General features: G+C 44.2%; 1 protein-coding gene across 4 annotated transcripts in view; it reads right to left on the reverse strand.

The window, feature by feature from the left end:
* LOC8039276 (discoidin domain-containing receptor 2) overlaps window positions 1–18,724 on the reverse strand; it is a 171,678-nt gene extending 152,954 nt beyond the window's left edge. Inside the window, exon 1 of one of the 4 annotated variants that reach the window (XM_040500141.2) lies at window positions 18,297–18,724. The gene's annotated coding sequence lies outside the window, so the exon portion shown is untranslated. The remainder of the gene's footprint in view (window positions 1–18,296) is intronic. The other 3 variants (XM_029982562.4, XM_040208278.3, XM_040208281.3) reach the window with 3 other exon arrangements.
* Window positions 18,725–20,023: the final 1,299 nt, after the last annotated feature.

Consider the following 20,023-nt stretch of genomic DNA (forward strand, 5'->3'; position numbering starts at 1 on the left):
TTCCCAGAGGACCTAGTGAACGTTGAACTCCAGTACGAGGTTTAAGGCTGAAGCGCTTCACAGAAGGCTTTAACACAGCAAATTGCAGAGGATGCTCGTACGTGGGAATCCTTGGCGTTTCTTGCTGCAGCTGCTCTATGGCACTGCTCACTCAACACATCTCAGCAGCATTGGTATTTTCCAGTTTATGGTTTTTAGCCCTCCTAATTTATTCTCATAATATTGTGTATGCGCCCATATTTGTCAATCTCAGACTGGAGAGAAAATTGCCACGAACAGAGTGCTAAGCAAGCATTATTTTTATACGTTTTATACGTGACAACAAACTGGGACATGTGCAGTGATGTGATTGGCCTAAGCCGTTTTGGAGCACCTTTCGGAGCAGCCAAAACAGTGTTTTGGAGCAGCAAAAGTGGCCTTTGGAGCAGCCAAAACAGTGTTTTGGAGCAGCAAAAGTGGCTTTTGGAGCAGACATTCTTAGAAAAAATAAAAATGATCGCTTTAAGTGTTGGACAGACGAAAAACACTTTGCTCGCCGCAATCAACAAATTATAGTCAAGTTAGACCCCCTGGGAGTCTTTCAACATGTAACTGAAATGCCTTTGACATGACACATTTTGCAATGCTTCAGTTAAATTATACACATATATGTACGCACTATAGTTAAATAAGAACCAAACTGCACATATTAAAATTTATTTCAAAACGACCAGCTTAGTAGTAAATAGCACAGTATTAGGTAGACTAGTTATATAATAAATGGAAGAAGTCTCCAACTGATTAAACCCGTACCTACTGCAATGCAATGCAAAATTGTCGCGCGAGCGGAGAGGGCTGTTCGATCGAAACCATGCCACTCTGCTCCGTCGCCAACTGGTTCCCAAAATTGTTTGCAAAATGTAATTGTCCAGCATACGACAAAAAACAGTTCAGCGCTTGCCAGGCCATCAGGCGAAATACAAGCTCAACACAGAGAAAGAGAAAAAAAAAATAGGACCTGAGCACATTGATGCAAGACATCGCGAGCCAGGATCAGAACATTCTTCTGAACTCAAGGCAAACAAGTGCGCTGTGCGGGTTCAGAGTGCAGACATTGCCTGCTTTGCTTTAGCTCACTTCTCTTCACCAAATTTCTTTCGCGGCAGATTTTTCACGTACTAGGGTCCATCCCAAAAGAAGGCTCACCGAGAGAAACCTAGGCAATCAATACTTCGACACATCAGTCTTTAAAGGTAGATTTTTGTAGTAACGCGTGATTTAAACAAGAACAGGAATGTTGATGAACTTGTGGCGGTACTTAGTTTTATTTTAAAAAAGCTCCATATATGCAGCCACGTGCGGACGGCAACACCCGACGTCGCGCGACCACGGTGACTGGCAGGCAGGGACCAAATATAGTTTTCCCACGGCTGTTGCTTTCAGGAGCGAGTGCTTCAGCTCACAAAGCAACTCCCGCCGCACAAAAACATAATTTCGTTTCAAAGTATGACGGCATGGCTGGTACCCGGCACGCTAGCCTCGGGGCGTCTGCACACGAACACGTCTATCGCTGAATTTTTTCAAAAAAGACGCGAGACAACGAGAACGCCAAACGAGAGACGGCGGGAATAACCACGCAAGACCGGATGAACGATTGATGCAGGGTACTTTGTGTCGGGCGGCCGCTTGCGCCACGTAGCTCATGCGTGCTCATTTACGGTACTCAGTTTAATTTCGGTTTTGAAAGGCGACCAAAATTGGTCCTTTGGCGCAGTCTTGGCGCAGATTACTAATATTTTGGCAAAATGTAGCAGGATGTAGCAGGGTTAGCCCCTTGGCGCAGTTTGGCGCAATTGGCGCAGCAATCACATCACTGCATGTGTGGCAATACTGGGGCAAAAAATTAGAATGACGCAACCAAAGCCCCAGAAACGGTTCATGAACTCGCGTTTGTCAGCAAGAGAATGTCAAGGGCTTTTAGAAAACCTTCATGGTAGCGCAACACCTGCCGGACGTGAAAGGAAAACTTTTTTATTGCTTCATTGCCATTGTAATTAGACTTGTATACAACAATAGCATATAGTGCAATGGAAATTACTATGTGTTTAATCATTATGGGATTCCTGTCTTCAAACGCCTGTTACATCATTTATAATTATGCAAAGCGAGAATATTATTTCCTGCCCTTTGTAGACAGATATTGTGCGGTCAGTGTTTCTAACAAAAAGCCTTCTTGTAATTACCCCGGAACTTCAAGTTTGAACTCTCTTCTATACTTATTCCAAAGAATTAAGCCACACAACCCGTTTTTGTTAATAAAAAAAATGTTAATCGCCTTATTCTCTCACCCAGATCGTATTGATAGGGCTGAAAAGCCAAGCTGAATGAAACACAGACAGATTGCACGACTAGTTCAGTTACGAAAACTATGTAATTGGATTTATTTATATATTTATTTCAACATCATCAGGGCTCATACAGCATTACAGAGAGGGAGGGCGTACAAATTAAAGTTGGAAAGATTAGCACAATTTGAATACAAACAAGGTAAGCAATTTTGTTAGAAAATGATTAGACCGGCGCGTTAGCAAAGGTGGTCAGCTAACGCCTCTACAAATCGTTAAATTTATGGTATGTTTACCAGAGGTGCTGCAAGACGGTATTGACAGTGTTAACGGCAGCCTAATTTGATTTAAAAGAACATTTAGCCTAAATCAATAACTAAAATTTAGCAAGGAATGTCATAGTTAGAAACAAACTAAAAGAAAATATGAACGATATTTTGTAATATGTAAATAATTCGTGACGTACAAATAGTGATCAGCCTCTTGATCTGAACACATTTCGCGTCACGAAGAAAATATACGCCAATAGAAGCTCCTAAACTGGACACTAAAACTGAAATAAGTGCCCCGAAAAACGGACAATAAATGTAAATATTTTAGGTTGTCTCGACCTCCGGTTGGACCCTATGTAGTTTCCGCGACAAAAGAACGGAAAAGTGAAACTCTAAACGGTTGACTCTTGTTGTTGATAGGGGATTGGCAAACCACATCAAAAACTGCATCGGACCTTACCCCCCGTTCGACTGCGACAGCCACACAAACATGAACAACCCTAGAAACAACAACAACAACAACAAAACATTCGGAGGCATTCTAAGCAGAGTGGGCTTGGGCTCCTCATCATTTTCCCGCTCTTCATTTCCATACCCAGGCCACGCCCATGACCAGACAACCAGGAGCACCGCGTAGCCTGCCTCATCCCAACAACAACACCGAATATGAAGAGCGCTTCCAGACATGAGCTAAGCGCGTCTTGCAGACCTAAATCGGGCCGAGGTTAACAAGCGGAGTAGCAACAACGCGAGCTAGGATAATTCGTCACTGTTTGAAGAAACGCACGGCCCCCCCCTTCATTTATAAACCAAAGAACGGATCGGTCGTCGGGAGCTCTCGGCGAGCCTGGCAACGCCTGCTGCCCTCGGAGGTGAGCCTTGCTCTTCTCTCCACCGCAACGGGATGATGATGAGTAAGCGGTTCGAGCGGCCATCGCAGCAGCCAGAAAATTGCGAAGGGCGTGATGGCGGACCGCGCGTTTGTGTGTGTACCTCGGGGGCGAGGCCTGGGCCGCTCTTCGTCTAACCCGTCCGGTTGCCGCCGCGTGTTTGCGCGGGTCATGCGTCTCCATTGCTCTTCGTCGGAGGCGGTGGAAGACCTCGCCCTCCCTCCAGACCCTCGCTGACAGCTCTGAATCACATCGATAGCCCGGTTCTATCTCGCGTCAAGGGGGTCGCCGGTAGTTCGCGGGGATCGTCGTCCATCGTTGTCGTTTGCCTCCCCTTGGGGGGAGGCACCGATGAGGGGAGGTGGCGTTCCCGCCTGGCGGGCCGCGTGTTGTTCCGATTTTTGCTTCGTCGTTCTTTGTCGGTGTTGTCGAAGTGTCCAGCGGTGTTTCTGGACGAAATGCGCAGCCGAAAGCTGCAGGCATATGGTGCTCGAACGTTTTGTTTCGTATGAGTAGGACAGATATACGTGAACCAGTTTGTTCGAGACGTTTATAACGTGCCAAACGTTGAGTTTCCTTCAATGATGTTCTGGTTGAGAGCACGTACATGGACCAGAAGTTATAAGAACCTACAGTGTGTTGTTGTTGTTGTTTCATTTCTTTTTTTTTTTCTGCAAACAATTATTGACTTTACGGCACGTAGCGCTGTGCGGTGTCGATTTCATTTTCGAATTGCAAGATGCGCTCTAAAAATTAGGTCACTTTTTTAAAGCTTTTATTTTTTACACGAGCTTAAAATATTAAAAAAATGTATAATTAAGATCCCGAGATGAAACCGACAATATCTTTACCTGTGCCTGTGAACATACATTATTCATTGTGATCACGCTAGATTAAGTCACGTGCTCCGGCCAGTAACCTTGACAGCCTTGTTCATTATGTATGAAATGGAGCATAGTTGTTTTTTTCAGCTTTGCGGGAGCCCACTCCGCGGCTATATTATTATTTTAAGCCTTATTTTGTAATTCTCACACCCCAGAGTTCACCAAGGCGCCGTCTCTGACGCATGTTTGTGAAAGTGTAAAGTGATAATGAATACACGATGAAAACAAAAATACCTAGAAGCCCCTTCCTAGCGCATCACTGCGAGAAATAAAAGAAAATTAGGATAAAAAACTAGTTTGCGCAAAATTGCCTCCGGCTTTGGAAGCGGCAAACGCGTGTGCGCCCGTTCGCGCCCTGCGTAACGCCAACCCGAACCAAGCAATCACCGCGGGGGTTGTGCAGCGTGAAAAATCCTCGCAAATCCTCGCCGTTCCAAAAAGCTTAAGGTGCGAAACAATAAGGTTCCTCTTTTGCTTCGTGTTTCTAGCTATTTCATTCTTTCGTAATCAGGGCATCCGACAAAAGGGGAACCGTATACGCGCAAAACGAGCAACAGAAAAACAAAATGTGAATCGGAGATGCATAAATAAACGAAAGCCGTGCACGTGCCAAAGAAAAAAAAATATGTATGAAAACAGGGCAGAACTGAGCTTGCATGCATTCATTTCTTTGCTGGTGCTGCGTTCGCGCATTTACCATGCCGCCGTTGGCGTATATGGGGATTTTAAAAGCAATAGGAAAAAGTGTTTTTGTTTGTCTTTCTGGTGCAGGTATAGCGCGGTGCAGACGGTTTGGGAAACATCACATCCCGCATTCGATTTCTCCGTGCTCCGCGAGAGATTTCGATGTGCCATTTCTGAGCGGCGCATCGCTCGCACCTTATTCGTGCGCGCGCGTGTGCATGTTTCCCAAAGATGTCTAAACAAACAAGACGAAAAAAAAAAAAAAAGAAACTCATTGTCTATACAGTCTGGGATTCGCGTGTGTCACAATGGTATGTCTCGCTTCTGAAAACAAGCGTTGACAGCTGAGCCAATTGTTTGCTTTTTTCCTTCGACCCTAGCAATGATTGAGTTTTCACTTTCCTTGGCGTGTTCGTTGTTTACTTAGTATAGACACATTCGGCAACGCGGCATTCATCAGGAAGTGTCGGTCATTTATCGCGGCTGATAAAAAGCGTTTGGAAAAATATTGACAGCGACGTTTATCTCCAAGTCCTATAGAGCACGGAAAGCAGTGTTTAAGGAGGGATTGCATGAAATTGTTTAGGGTACATGAAAGTTCACTTGGCGGCACATGACTTCATGTGACGTCACGATGTCACGTGGCACTGCGCCATGTCAGGTGAAGTCACATCAGGTGACTTCCCCTGACATCCATCCATCCATCCGTCAGCAGAAATCTTCGAAGCATACATATGTACGAATCAAACGTGCTTCGAATATACTCGAAGCATTTCGAAGCCCTTCCTTTCTACAACTTCTGCTCGTCTCCTCCGGGTTCCGCGATTCCATATATGTCTGTGGTTTCCGCGATAGAACAGCATGCGGAGCGCCAGTTCGTCTGCTTCTTTTTGCAGGGGTTGTGGTGACGTCAGAACGCCCAGCTGTGATTGGCTCTGATAAAAGCATAGTGGGTAGACCTCAAGGCTGCTTGCTTTGAGGTCTACCCACTATCCTTCAATCAGAGCCAATCAGAACTCGTCCTTTTGACGTCATTACAACCCCTCAAAAGGAAGCAGACAAACTTGCACTCCGCACAGTCCGGGTGCCTCTGTCGTAAGTGCACGTAGTATAAGCTTGTTATCCAGGTTGCTCCGAACGCAACTCATAGCCGTAACCGCGTGAACCGGGCATTTCGCGTTTATCAACGTTCATCGGCACCGAGGAAGAACAGTATGCGAAGAGCAAGGTCGTCTGCTTCTTGCGCACGAGTTGCAGTGACGTCAGAAAAACGCCGAGGTCTGATTGGTTTTGACTGAAGGATAGTGGGTAGACTTTAAAGCAAGCTGCCTTGAGGTCTACCCACTATCCTTCATTCAGAACCAATCAGAGCTCGGCGTTCTGACGTCACCACAACCCCTGCAAAAGATGCAGACGAACTTGCGTTCCGCATAGGCAGCCCTTTAATCGCTGCCTCGAAGAAAGTCGAGCCTCTGGAAGATCGCTTCTTTACGACAACGCGTAGCTGCTGGTTCGAAACGCGGAGGATGAAAATTGGTGCAAACCATTGTAAGTTTAAGGCTTGCATGCTTGCTGATGTCCCCAGCGTTGGGCTGGCACATGCATGGCACGGCACGTCCTGTTTTAGAACGCCGTTTTTGCCCGATAGTGGCGTCACCTATAGGTCGCTAGAGTGGAGAATAACTCTTTCATCGTGTCTGCAGACCGTGTCTTTTGTGTGACGCGTGCGCAGTGTGATGGTTGCTTAGAGGATAGACAACGCACCGCTCAGTAGACGTCTTGCCGCCTTCCACCATTCCGCCCTAAAACCCCAAACCCGACCAGTGGTTGGGAATGACCTCTCAAGTCCTCCATGGACAGCTCGGCTTCGATCGTTTTGCTTTAATGTGCGAAACAATCGCTGAGTGCAAAGTAAAGATTAATAGGAGAAACACGTAGCAGATCAATTTGTTTTGTGTTTCCCGTATAAGTTATCGGAATTTTTGTACCCCACTGACTTGATAATACGAGGAAGCTGACCCTTTCGCTTTACTAAATGAACAGTTATATTCCGGAATTCCAAAACTAGCAGTTTATTTTACTAGACTAAAACAAGACAAAAAATCTACGGTAGCATTTTTTTTTTAGCAAAGAGTGAGGGAGATTACAGCATTCCGATCTGTTGGAAATTAGCTTCTAACTTTGAATTTGAAGTGTTAGTAGGATTCGCCAGAAAGCAAGAAGATAAAACACACTCACCACTTTAGAGATAACACATTTTTCGTGAATGACCACGAATATGTGCATCTAGACCGCATCGCAGCTGGCATCGCGTGCATACAAATGTTTTAAATAAAAATGTAAGAAAAAAAAAAAACAGTGCAGCGCAATTGCCAGACGGCGTCGCCAAAGTCGAGAAACTGGTTAGGAGAGCAGACTCATCTCTTTCAACCTGCCACTCAGACGGCATCAACATCCCCTGGAGTTTCATCGTCTAAAATTCGACATAAAAAAAAAAAAAAATAAAAAAAAGCCACCTCTGTCAGGATTGACAGCTTTCACCGGTCATTTGAGACACGCTGTCGCTCCAAAAAATAAAGAAGGAAAGGTTTCAACGGAGGCCTGACGCCACCTGGTGGCTTTTTACGCTGGATAAACGTTGTAAGGATAAGCCCGCCAATGCTCCCGTTCGTCTATGCGATGGATCACAGCGGACACAATCCATCAGCCATCCAAGTCAATCCAGCACTGCGAACCTGTCACGTGACTACGTGCCCGGAGCGTCGCGGTGCCGCTACCGGAGGGTCACGTGACACTCTCTCGGCCCTGGATTGGCTCCCGTGGCTCTTGACGTTCGTTGAGGTCCATCGTAAGGTAGAAGCATGGGTACGGCGACTACGAAGTGTCACTTTAACCGAAAGTATATTACATTTTAGAGTGTTCGAAGTAAAGCACTTTGGGATGGCTTTATTACTCGTTTTCGCTCGAAACACGATATTGCCTTTTCCCCACAAATGAACTTGATTTCGAAAGAGGCCAAATTGACTACACTTTTTCTTTTTTTTTTTTTTGCGTGTGAGAGATTATTTAATTTTTTGTGCGTGTGTTTTATGCGTCAGCGCAGCTGGAAGAAAAGTTCTGGAGCAGGGAATCTAGGGTGGGGTGTCTACTTTTTGCGAATGACAAAAAAACTTAGACACTCCGCGGCTACTTCCTCATTGGGAAGCCATATAAAAATATATACGTTCACCCTACATATTTCGTTTTGATTTGTTCAGATACTGGGTATAGCAGAAGGTTACTAAAGTTTACGCGATTCATTTTTTTTCTTTCCTTTTTGCTGCTTGAATCTACAGCGAGGACAGGTATGGACAAAATACTTCCAACTATGTATTTTAATACGAACTCAAAATATTTCGACAAAAATATTTATAATTAAATACAAATTGCAATTTCAAGACTATTTAAATAGAAGATACGAATACTATACGAGCGCATTTGATCATCTTAAAATACGTTTTTGACTACATTTTTTTCACAGCGACTGACACCTTAAGACTTACATTTAGCCCAAGTAAGAAAGACCATGCTCAAATAAAGAGTGGACTTTATATATAATAATCAATTGCTTAGAAATAATTTTTCAGCTCTAAAGATAAATTTTGTTTGTCATAACTTTGTAGGCGGATACAACAAAAGCATAAACGCTGTATTCAGTGTAATAGTACTTAAAAAGGTTAAATTGATGCATCAGTTTTTTCAAACAACATGCCATTAATTCGACGTGTTTACAAAATTAACTCGCAAAACAAAAAGGTAATAATTGAACCCATTTCAATAATTCCTTGGTATTATTTCCCTTTTTTCCTTCAATATTTATTATGTTCAAAGCGCAGTAAGTTTCTTGCCCTTTCTTCCTTCGTGAGGAGTGCCCACTACCACATTTTATTGCAGAAAACAGTGCCCAGAATTGCACCTGGTGCTGTATTGGAGAGATGCATGTGTTTGAAATACTCAATTTCACTATTTTGATGCAGTTGATGAATACATTCCCCCTATGTGATTAAATACGAAATACAAAATACTCAAAGTATTTTAAATACGAATGTCAAATACCTGTATTTGAAATACTGCACATCTCTGAACGAGGATAGCACCATGATGAAGAAAAAGAAAGCATAATGACATAATCGGTTCATTGTGTAGGTGTTTGTACGACTATAGAAAAGCAATAAAACTGTCAACATGACAAGACACCTGGCTGACGATACAAGCGGCACATGGTAGCGAGAAGGCGATTTCACCATGGTCGCGGAAATACTCGATGAGCGTAAGTTTAACCTTAAGGTCTAAAACAACATTTACAAAAACAAGTAGAAAACGATTAGATGGTACCACATTTTTTTAAGCAACAAGACGAACGACGCAAGTGCTCATGTCGAAAGAAAGAAATGTGCGACTTCCAGCGCGCGGGGGAGAAACTCGCGCGGACCTGACTGATTTTGACTAAAAGACTCACAGGAAACAAAAAAGAAAAAGCTGTTAAAATGAGAAGGCTGGCGCTGACACGCAGCAACCATCTTTCGTTCAGCGAGTCCACAGGCATGAGACGAACTCCCAGCGAGCAACTTAATCTTGTCCGTGACAACCTCCTGAAACACATGTTCCCTCCGCACTCGTCGGCCCAACATATTCTTATATTTTTTTCTTTCTTCATTGTGTTTTAAGTCTGCGATGCCCTCTTTCTGCGATGCATCATGTGAAATGCCAAGTATATATTACTTTTCTCGAGTTTATACAGCGGGACGAACGTTTCTCAAAGACGACGTAATTCATATATCCTGTTTCTGGTCACTTTTTTCCGGTAATTCTACTTCCATGATTATAAGGGGCGCGATTATGCAGCAGGTAAAGCTACGATTATCTGTTTTTTCTTGGCCATATTATCTTATGCAGTCGGTATGCAAAACAGGTTTGAGATGATCGTGCACATGCATAAGAAAGAGTAAACTTCAGTGCCACAAGCTTATGCTCCAAGCTTATTCTTTCCCGTTTCTGAAATCTGGATTACACTCTCAGCCGATGTACACACTTCATTTCCATATTATCGCACTATTGGGTGCCGTCTCTGTGTTTCTTCATGACCTTCCAGGAATGAGTTCGGAAATAAGAGAGGAGATGTCGTTCAGCAGTGAGCGATTCCAACATCGCTAAAATCATCGACTCGTTCAGAATTGTTCCGATTGTTTTTAAACAAAAAAATATAAAGCCGTCCTTGGAGCTTACATGAATTCACTTAACATGACAAATATAACGAATACCGATAAACGCCGATAGCTAGTTTAATCACCCGTAGTTAAATATTAGTGACCTAGGTGACAAAAATCAAAGTAGATGTAATCTTTTCTACGATAGCCAGTCTCTGTAAATGCAACGTTTAGTATCTCCCTCGAAAACAAGAAAGCAGCGAAAAAGATTAATTATCAATTCTGGTTCCAAAGACAGATCGAAGTTCTTAGAACAGCGACCTCATCTAGTTTTCCCCCTTACCATGTGCTTAAAAGTCAACGTGTTCACTGCCTCCCAGAAATTCATTTGCATCGGCTACGCTGGGATTCAACTCGAAAAATATTAGTCAAGCTTGACCCAATGTGCCCGAACAAATCCCATCCGACTCATTCCAATCACATCTGTCACCGCGGAAAGCAGCGGGCGGACCGTTTGAAGCGGCGTCTAATGGCGTGTGACGAACATCTGACCGACGCGAACCGGGGGAGCCAACGCACTCTTCGTCTCCACGGGAGCGAGCGCCGAGAACAGAGCAAACGGGGCAGCCCAGGTAGTGACCTGGAAACCGATTTCATATTTCAGCTTCTCGGCTCTGCGCCGATGACATGCGGAGTGGCGAGCTGCCTCAGAAGCAGGTTTAGCGCTGCCGTCCAACCCAGACGAGCGGGGCTCGCTCTCACCGCGGGAGTGGCCGCGGCAGCAACTGCGGCGGTGGCGAATGCCCGCACTGCCGGCGGTGATGTCATTCCTTTCCCAGCGTGCGTGCACGCCGACGCCGTGCAAGTGAGCCCCACCCTACGTTGGGCGCCAGGTTAGCGCACCTCGGCGAGGACTGCCGCCAATTGCGGGCTATAGACCGCCGAGCCGATGGACGTGCAACATCAAGGAACTAATGGCCTTTCTCTCGTGTTTGAGCGTGTGTGGGCGGCTAAGAGAAGGCTCATATCCTGAAAAGCTCTCGCGATGATTCAGAAGAGTAAAATTACGACACTCCCAAGTTCGTCTTCTGAAAGAATATAGTAATTGCGATGAATATGGTGTAATGTCAAGTTTAATTGTTTACACAACGAAGGGTGGAGGCTTTCCGATAAACAGTTGCCATCGTCTCCTGCTTTCATTCAATATCTGTGTTGAATCAGTATAATTAAAGCATAAAATAATATCAATAACCTCAATAACACGAGTACAGCGGTTGCTTTGGAAACAGTTAGTCGCGCATTGACAAGGATTAACTTCTAGTTTTGTCTTCCGAGAGAGTAATGGTGATATAACGTTATTTTAACTGTAGATGTTTACACAAATACTGGTTCAGCTGAGGTTGCCGATTTCCAGTTGTCATCGCTCCTTGTTTATGTTCAACATCTTTATTGTAATAATCTAGTTGAGATACAAAAGTAAGCTAATGACATCGAAAACCCTGGCATGGATGCTACTTTTCAAACACTAAGTTGCGCGTTGGCAAAGGTTAGAAGAAAAAAAAAAAAGTTGAGGCAGCGACGAGAGATACTCCCCATCTGGATATATAGAATATGTCATGTATCCTGGGATTGTGATGTTTCTGCCCTTTCATGATGGACTCGTCTGCGTGTATTCCTATGTTCACCTCGCTATACTCACGCCAAAAAGGTTAGCTGAGCTGCAGCTGTCACTAGAAAGTTCAAAAGGTCGAATCCTTTGTTAACCCATCTTGCCACTCTTCTCATCTCACACCTGTTTTCGCTTCGGATATGTCGAGTTCTTACGATAGACACTTGCAATGCTTGCAGGCGAGGTATAAGCAAGGAACGTGTTTTTTTGTGATTGTTAATTTTGCTGTCCATATAGGCCAAAGTTAAGAGTTTTCGTTCCTAACAGATCGCAATGCACAGACAAGCTACCGACAATAATGTGTAAGATCTGCTCAGATCAAATTGCGCCCACGCTATTCTATTCTCCAGGAAGGCTGATAAAGGCACTTCAGTATAGCAACAATTTTTTGTTTTTACACAACATTTGTGTACCCAATGAATGATCTCACCAAGTTTGAGTTCATTTTCAAATATTTTATGATGCGTTCCTCAAAACAGTGATGTTGTTTGCGTACGCGTTCTAAATACAACTCTCGTTTTATTTAGAAAAACAAGCTGACACTGAGTGCGTCGTCCCCCTCCTGAGCTCTTGTAATATGTCTTCTTGGGCAGGCTTCTAAAACAACCCGGTGTCTTCACGGTAAAGTACTTTTTATTTTTGTTTTATTTTAAGAACGCTAAACATCTGTTTACTCAACTCAAAGAAACGAAACATGATAGCATGCACGTACGACGGAAGGGACTAGTGGGAGCGGGAAACTTTGCGAACAAACAAATTCGATGCAGACGTGTTTGCTCGGCAACTTTCGGAAATTCTTTGTACTGAAAGTAATACTAAATGTTTCTTCTTAAGTATCTGCTCTTTTTTTTAATATAAAAAAACACCAAAATTGAGTGTAGCGTTATATGACGAAGAATGTTAAAACCTAGGCAGGAATATGGCAGTATCTTAGAAATTAAAGAAAATGACTCGTCAGTTTCCTAGTAAGTGCTTTACTGGGACTGGGTATTATTAAATGCATATTAGCGGCTTAGAAAACAAAAACAACATTAGAAGGATGCCAGTAAATACGACGTGCTTAAACACAATATCTGGACTAGTAAACCCGCTTTATACCACATATAATAAAGAGGTGAACGCAGTCTTATCTACAATGATATATGTATATTTAAGTACCATCTTAGGTAGAAAAATCATCAGCATGTGAGCGACTCTAACTCCACCTCCCCGCCTTTCCAAGAAGCATTTACACAAGAAGTAAATTGCACCACTCCCGAATTGTTTTTTTATTATTTCTATGCTTATTTTATTTTACACTGCCGACAAGCTGATGGGAATCTTTTACATGCCCTCTTGATTATCATCTCCCAGAGGGAAGTGGATGAGGTTCTGCGAATCCGCTGAATTTACATAAGGCACCAGATGGTAGGACCGGTCACTTTTAGAGTACAGCTATTAAGTTCAGTGCGAGGATGTACACGATCATTCTCAACGCCCGCTTAGGGCACATACGATTTTACAGCTTGTTCTCCACCGCCAAACGTGAACCGACTTTTGTTCGTGTAAGCCTTGGCAAGAATAAAGAATACAGAAACAGGGGAGCCTTTCTTTTTACCCTTGCAGCCGCCAACACGGTCTGCCGCTCATTTCGTCCATTGTTTTAAGTGCCAAACGCCGAATTCAATATTGTATTCATACTTCTTTAAACATCAAGCTGAACGTTTATGTCTTAAAGGAGCGATGCAACAATTTTTGTACTTTGCGCAAATACCGCTTAAAACGGATCCCTAACGTTATTGACCTATGAAACACGCGTTCGTTCTTCACCCCACGCAATAGAAGTCCCAGAAAAAAATTAAAGAAAAACGAGCAGCGGTCACCCCCTCAACTCGCAGCCAGAACAAGCGGCCACGTGATCTGGAGCCGATTATATGTCGCCAGTGTTGATCATAGCCACGCGCTGGGGTTGGCAAAGCGCAGGACACGTGCTGAGTTCCAGACATTGTTATGGCTCGGCTGTTGTCGTCGTTGCAGCGATTGGACGCGGGTCACAACCCGAATGCTTCTCGAGCTAGCAATTGTCACGAGCCCAAGTCGAGTGCCCATGCAATGCTCGGGTCCAATCTATGAACCGCATTCAAATATCGTCACTTGGGTGTACCGCGATCCCCGAGTAACGTCATCAAATTTTGCAAAGGAGAGATTGAATGAAAATGATCGCTTTTGTCCTTGAAATTACACCGCAACAAAGGAGTTTATTGGCCAATGGCGTTGCGTGTGAGTATCCTTGAGTCCCAGGTGTGCCAGTAAGCTCGTGTAGAGTGAAAAACATTCCAATTGAATATCGTTGCACAGCTCCTTTAAGGTGATCCACGTCAAGGGCTTAGATATCAGCAACATTCAGAATGAACAAAGTTGCCTCGTGTTTGCCGACTCAGGTGATACCGCTTAAAGTGTTTCAGTCAGTGACAAGGTGCGAATGACAGGAGGAGCCTTCACTGCCTCGCTTCCATCGTGGGCTTCCTACCTTCGACAACGCACTATACGGGACAACAGCTTTTGTCTGCTCAAGGGAACAAAACATAAAGAGATATGGTAAAGCGATTTAATTGCACGGCTCCAATAAAGAAAAAAACAGGGTTGAGTACAACCTTCAGTATGAACAGCTTTGATTTTGGGGGAAAAAAGACTATACTATACACGCGTCTTATGAACCATCGCGAGTCGTTCCTACATATATTTTTTTACTACAGGGGCCTAACCAAAACATCGAAAGCAGATAATGTGCTAAGCTTACCATGGCATAACATTGAGGAAGTAGCATAACATGACGTGATGTAATGTGTTGAAAATGTGAGTGAAGAATTGTTGATTCTCGTGCCCTAAGAGCTGTCCCTCAGTATTGTTTTTGCACTACTCAATTTCGGGGTAACTACTCCTACTATCGGTGTAATAAAGTTCTACAGGCGTGTTTAACGCCAACAAGCAGCCGCCGACGATAACCTATCCGCGAGTCAGAAAGTGGATGGATGCGGTATCTGCAGCGCCCTCCCCGGCAGCTGACAAACGACAATTCCTGCGCCCGCGAGAATTACTGTTCGTCGAGGCACGAACGATAGGGAAGGCAACCATGAAGTGGGGGAGAGGAAAAAGAGCTGCCGTCGCGCTTCGGGGAAGCCGATAAGATTATGCTGACACTGCACAACAAACCGCGAGAGAAAATGAAAAAGTAAAAAAAGAAAGAAGAGAAAGCCAGAGGGTCCCAACTGTTGTTCTCAGCCGTGTGTAAACATGTACGGCCCTCGAAAAGTCCGTTCACGTGGCTTCACTCAACCGGCTTCTTTTCCGTTCGCGCTCGCTGCCAAACAGAGAGGAGATGAAAGATCCGAGGAGCTCCTCCTCTTGTGGCGGCGACAAAGTGGGCGAGCGAGCGAAACATTTCTCGCCAACTCGGGGATGAAAGATGACTTGACCTGACCTCGCCGGTTCGTCGAGGGCCACGCAGGGGAATGTGGCTAGAGAAAGGTTCCCGGGTGTGATGTTCTCGTGTTTGTGAAAAGAGCACCGGCATATGTTTGCGCACACGATACTCTGTATCGATAGAAAAGTGTAGTGCGTAGACGCTAGTCAGCAAAGAAAACACACGCTGAAGAAGGTGATATTAGTCAAACATGTGATTTAGTTACGATATAACTTTTTATGAGATCCATATTTTGAGGGCAAGAAAATCGAACTTATTGTTATCTAGGTGAAGGGGCCTGTTTAGGACTTTCAAAATGTATGCATGTAAAGAATTGCCACTATGGAATAGATACTTGTATATTATACTAAAAAGAGACTTGCTGCAATCTTCAGGGTGCATCCAACGGCCTGCCAAAAAACTGGCTCTCATTGTCGCAAATCGTATGCGCGTTGTGTTACAACATTGGCTCTTTTATGTAAAATGTTTAAATAAGTTCGTATACACACACGAAAAAAAAAAAATAAGGAACGATGAACGAAGAAATCACAAAACGTATACATACAATGGAAACTTATTGAAGACTGATAAAAATGATTCGCATCGGGATTGGTATACACGATACAGAAGCCCACATAAGGCCTGCCATTCATAATTTACTGTGTCAGTAAATACCCAATTTTTAAGTTGATATACGGATACATCCATCTTTTTATTGAAAATAGGAAATCATCAAAGTTGCGCTGTTGAAAAGGCATGGAACAATTCCTATGAACGCACAAGGTATTTCCCGCAAATCCTGCGCTATGAAGCAGACAGATGATTCGCATATTGTGTGAGATCACATCAGTGTTGTAGGCGTTACCGATAAAAATTAAGGAAATACGTTACTCGTTACTTGTAAAATTAAAGGAACGCGTTACCTTTACTGATAAAAAGTAACGCACGTTTCTCTTGCGTTACTTTTTATTTATATATTAACGGTAACAGCGTTTTGTTGACATTAAGACAAAAGGCGTGGGCGTTGTTTTTCTTCTTTCTTTCTAAAGTTGGACTTTTTGTGCGGGGAAAAGACAGGCAAAACTTTTAAGGTGCGCAGAATGAGTGCGAAAATGAACGACTTGGAGCTAATGGGACCACCTGAGCAGCTCAAAAAGTGCAAGTCACTGGACCTCCCCTGTTTATGATTGGTACAGCTATGATAGAACAAGTACAGAAACATGACGAACACCATGAGAGTGCCCTTTTGACGCTGTTTGATTGGTTCCATCCACTCGTAGTTTCGGCCGCGACTGGGGTTAAGGTAAAACGAAGTATAGAAACATGAAAAAAATGTAAGTGTACTTTTTTCATGTATTGGGAAAATGTAACGAGCAACGTAACTACGTTACCTGTTACAGTTTTGGAAAAGTAACAAGTACGTTAGTACGTTACCAAAAAAAAAAATAACGTGTTACCGCCAACACTGGATCGCACATAAGTTGCGTCTGCGCAGACGAGATACCCCCGCGGACGATATGAGTTAAAACTCTCTATTCAGCCTTTCTTTGCGTCTGCAGTTCCCTTCAGCTCTCTTACCTCTCAAGTTGTCAATAAGTTCAAAGTATGGGAACTCGACTTCGCCTCCCCTTCCTCGTTCTAACCACAGCTCTCTGAAAAGCCAGCAGCTAAGCACAAAGGACAGCTTGAGCTCATTGTGTTCACAACAGTGCATCGTTTCAAAATGTTTCGCATAAAGGGCGGAAAAATCGGTAAGCGTTTTCTTTTTAAAGTTTTGTTACACTTTGCAAAAAAAGCCAGCTCAAGCGTAAAATGAAAGGCGTGGTTACACGAGAACATCGACAACTCCGGGTCTCGCCCCAAGAAGGGCGCCGCTATAATTACGAACACTGAAGAGTCCTTGTTGTTCGCCGAGGCATTGCCCTTGTCAGGCGCGCTTCAATTAATCGAGCGTATGACCGCCACAAGCAGTAAACAAACCTGACGGGGTACGCCGTTGACGTTTCTAAGAAAAATGACATGGCCATCCGGAACTGATTGACGATGATTGGAGATGTATAATAACGGCGAGAATCAAACTATTTTTAAAAGGTGAAAAGAAGAGACACGTAAACGAGTAATTGGGTGACGCAACGGCGCCGGCGATCCATTTCGTACGCCCCAAAGAGGCGTTCCTGATTCTCTCGGTTCCCGAGAGCCGTCAAAGAGGCTTCTTATCCTGAGAAGATGGACCAACCGATAGTCCACGACTGAGTCTAAGATTGTTTACGCAGTGTCAAAGAGGGCACATTATTTACTGTGCGTAGATAAAATTCCCGCACGTAGTATAAAGGCTTCTTCCACGCTAACCTGAAGAACTGCTCGAGGCTTTCTTCGATATTTTGTTTTAAGGATTGTCATTTCTAAATACCTTTAATGCAGCATAAAACTAGTAAATTCCTTAACTTTAGACGGAGGATACCATCGAAATCAATTGTAGAAATCGTGGCTAGCTAATGAATGACTCAACGAACACGAAATGTAAAGAACAGGCGAGATCGATGAAAGACAACGATTTGCTAGATTCAATGATCAAGTTGAAAGGCTCTGTATACTCTCATGTGTGATGTGGAGTCGTAGTGAACAGAAGCGCGTGTGAACAGCGTGTTTCCAGTATGTTCCTATTAAATATCGAACTAACGTAGGCTATAGATAACAGCATCAGAAATGTACCATACCAAGGTTTCTGACAACAAACTTCCAATTCGACATCGAGAAAAGTAAGAAACTCGGGAGGTTCCGGAAGAAAGTTAAAAATCCCGCATAAAAATTCTCCTTCGAACAGAGTCATTGATTCGCCCCGAGAAAGGATCGACTCTAGATTCATGTTATAAAAGGAACACACAATCGCACACCACCACATCATCGTGCGCTGTCAGAGAGGCAGGGAGGGCCATGGCACTCACCCGTCGAGAAGAACGAGAGGAACCAGAGCAGCGGGGCGCGCCCTTGACCACGCCGAAGTCGAACCACACACGCACCCGCCGCACCAGAAGATATCCACGCGGTACACCGGCCCCTCTTCTCAAACACACACGAGCCTCTCGGGCGTCCCCCGGCTTCTCAGCCACACTTCTTGCCGGGCCGATTTCCCATTCACAAAACCGATCACAGCTCGAAACAGTCTCCGAAAAAAACCCGCGCCAATTACGCTCGACGTTCGACACCGGGACACGAAGGAAACGTCAGAGCGACTGGCTCGAACCCCTGCGCCACCCCATCTAAAATGCTCGGTCCGTCGTCGAGTTGGCTGCGCCGTTCTGTCGGAGGGGAAACGGACTTGCGGGAGCGCGCGCGAGCCAGCCGACGGAGGGGTGGGAAGCGCGTTTCCTCCTTTCCCTCAAACTCTTCCTTCTCTCTTCCTGTTTGAGAAGTGGGAAGGGGCGCAAATTGGAGGGAGAGGAGGTGGAAAAGTCGATTTTGCCGCCTCCTGTCGGGGGTTTGGTTAAACTTCCGCCTAATTTCAGAGTTGGGCCCCCCCCTTGGTTGGAGGTTTGGGGGCTTTCGGCTTCCTGTTCTTCTCCCTAGGCTTTGCGATGTTTACGGGCTTTTAGTTCGCCGGGCGTGTTTTTTAGTTGAATGCTAGTCTCGACCGCTTTTGTCCGCGCCAGAATATACTGTATTAGAAGAAAGAGTGCCACTTTTTATTTATTTTCTTTTGTTGTTGTCTCTGGTTCGTTGAAGGGAGAGGCACGACGTTTACACGTGGAAGCGTAGGCGTCATTTGTGACTCGTGAGTTATAAGTATTTCCACCTCCTATTTAATGGGGAAAACAATGCCTCTTTTGAAGCATATTAATTTTTAAAAAAATACACTTTACATTATACAGCGGCATCTGCGTTTTTCTAATCTTTTGTTGTGTTAGTCTTGTACGTGAATTGATTAGCTAATCGAATTCTAATTGTGAGCATGCTTCGATGTCCTAGTTCAGTAATTCGGAACAAACTACGAACCCTCTGTTTCATAACTAGATAAGACAGATATAATCAGAAAACAAGCACGGGACAAATTTCGTCCGTTCCACCCACACCCTGCGGATGAAGAAACGAACCATAAAGTGATGGGCTTCATTAAAACAGCCGTGCGTATCGACGCAAAGACAGCCTTCAGTAACTTGCTCATTATCGTTTGTTAATTAGCGTTTAGAACTCATTGCCTAACAGAATTGAGCGGAGCACTTATGCTCTTTCGTTGAATGCCTATACGATAGTTTACAATTGAGTCTGACTAAGGTATAGACACGTAAAAAATGGCAGAGTACAAAAGTGCGTCGCAGTTCCAACCTTCCTGCTGTCAGTTCACGTCTGGGCTTAATATGTTCTTAAAAGCTTTAGAACGCTTTGACAAGACCGGAGAATAAGTTGGAGACGTCTGTAGCCTTCGTTCTAAATCTTTCGATTCTTAGAAAGAACACGACACGTGTAGCACGGAAGTTCAGGCCCGTAAACCTCATAGACGGGGCGGCGAACGACGTTCAGTGTCTGAGATGCAAGTGTAAATAAAAAAAAAAAAATAAAAAAATAAAAAAAGAAGAAATTAAACAAGCAAGCATTAAACATCGTGCTTAAACTTGGAAAAGAAGAAACGAATGTCACACGACGTCTACCCAAAAAAACCCTGTCCGTTCGACTG

The sequence above is a fragment of the Ixodes scapularis genome, unplaced genomic scaffold, assembly GCF_016920785.2.
Source record: "Ixodes scapularis isolate PalLabHiFi unplaced genomic scaffold, ASM1692078v2 PGA_scaffold3__209_contigs__length_174095766, whole genome shotgun sequence".
Lineage (NCBI taxonomy): Eukaryota > Metazoa > Arthropoda > Arachnida > Ixodida > Ixodidae > Ixodes > Ixodes scapularis.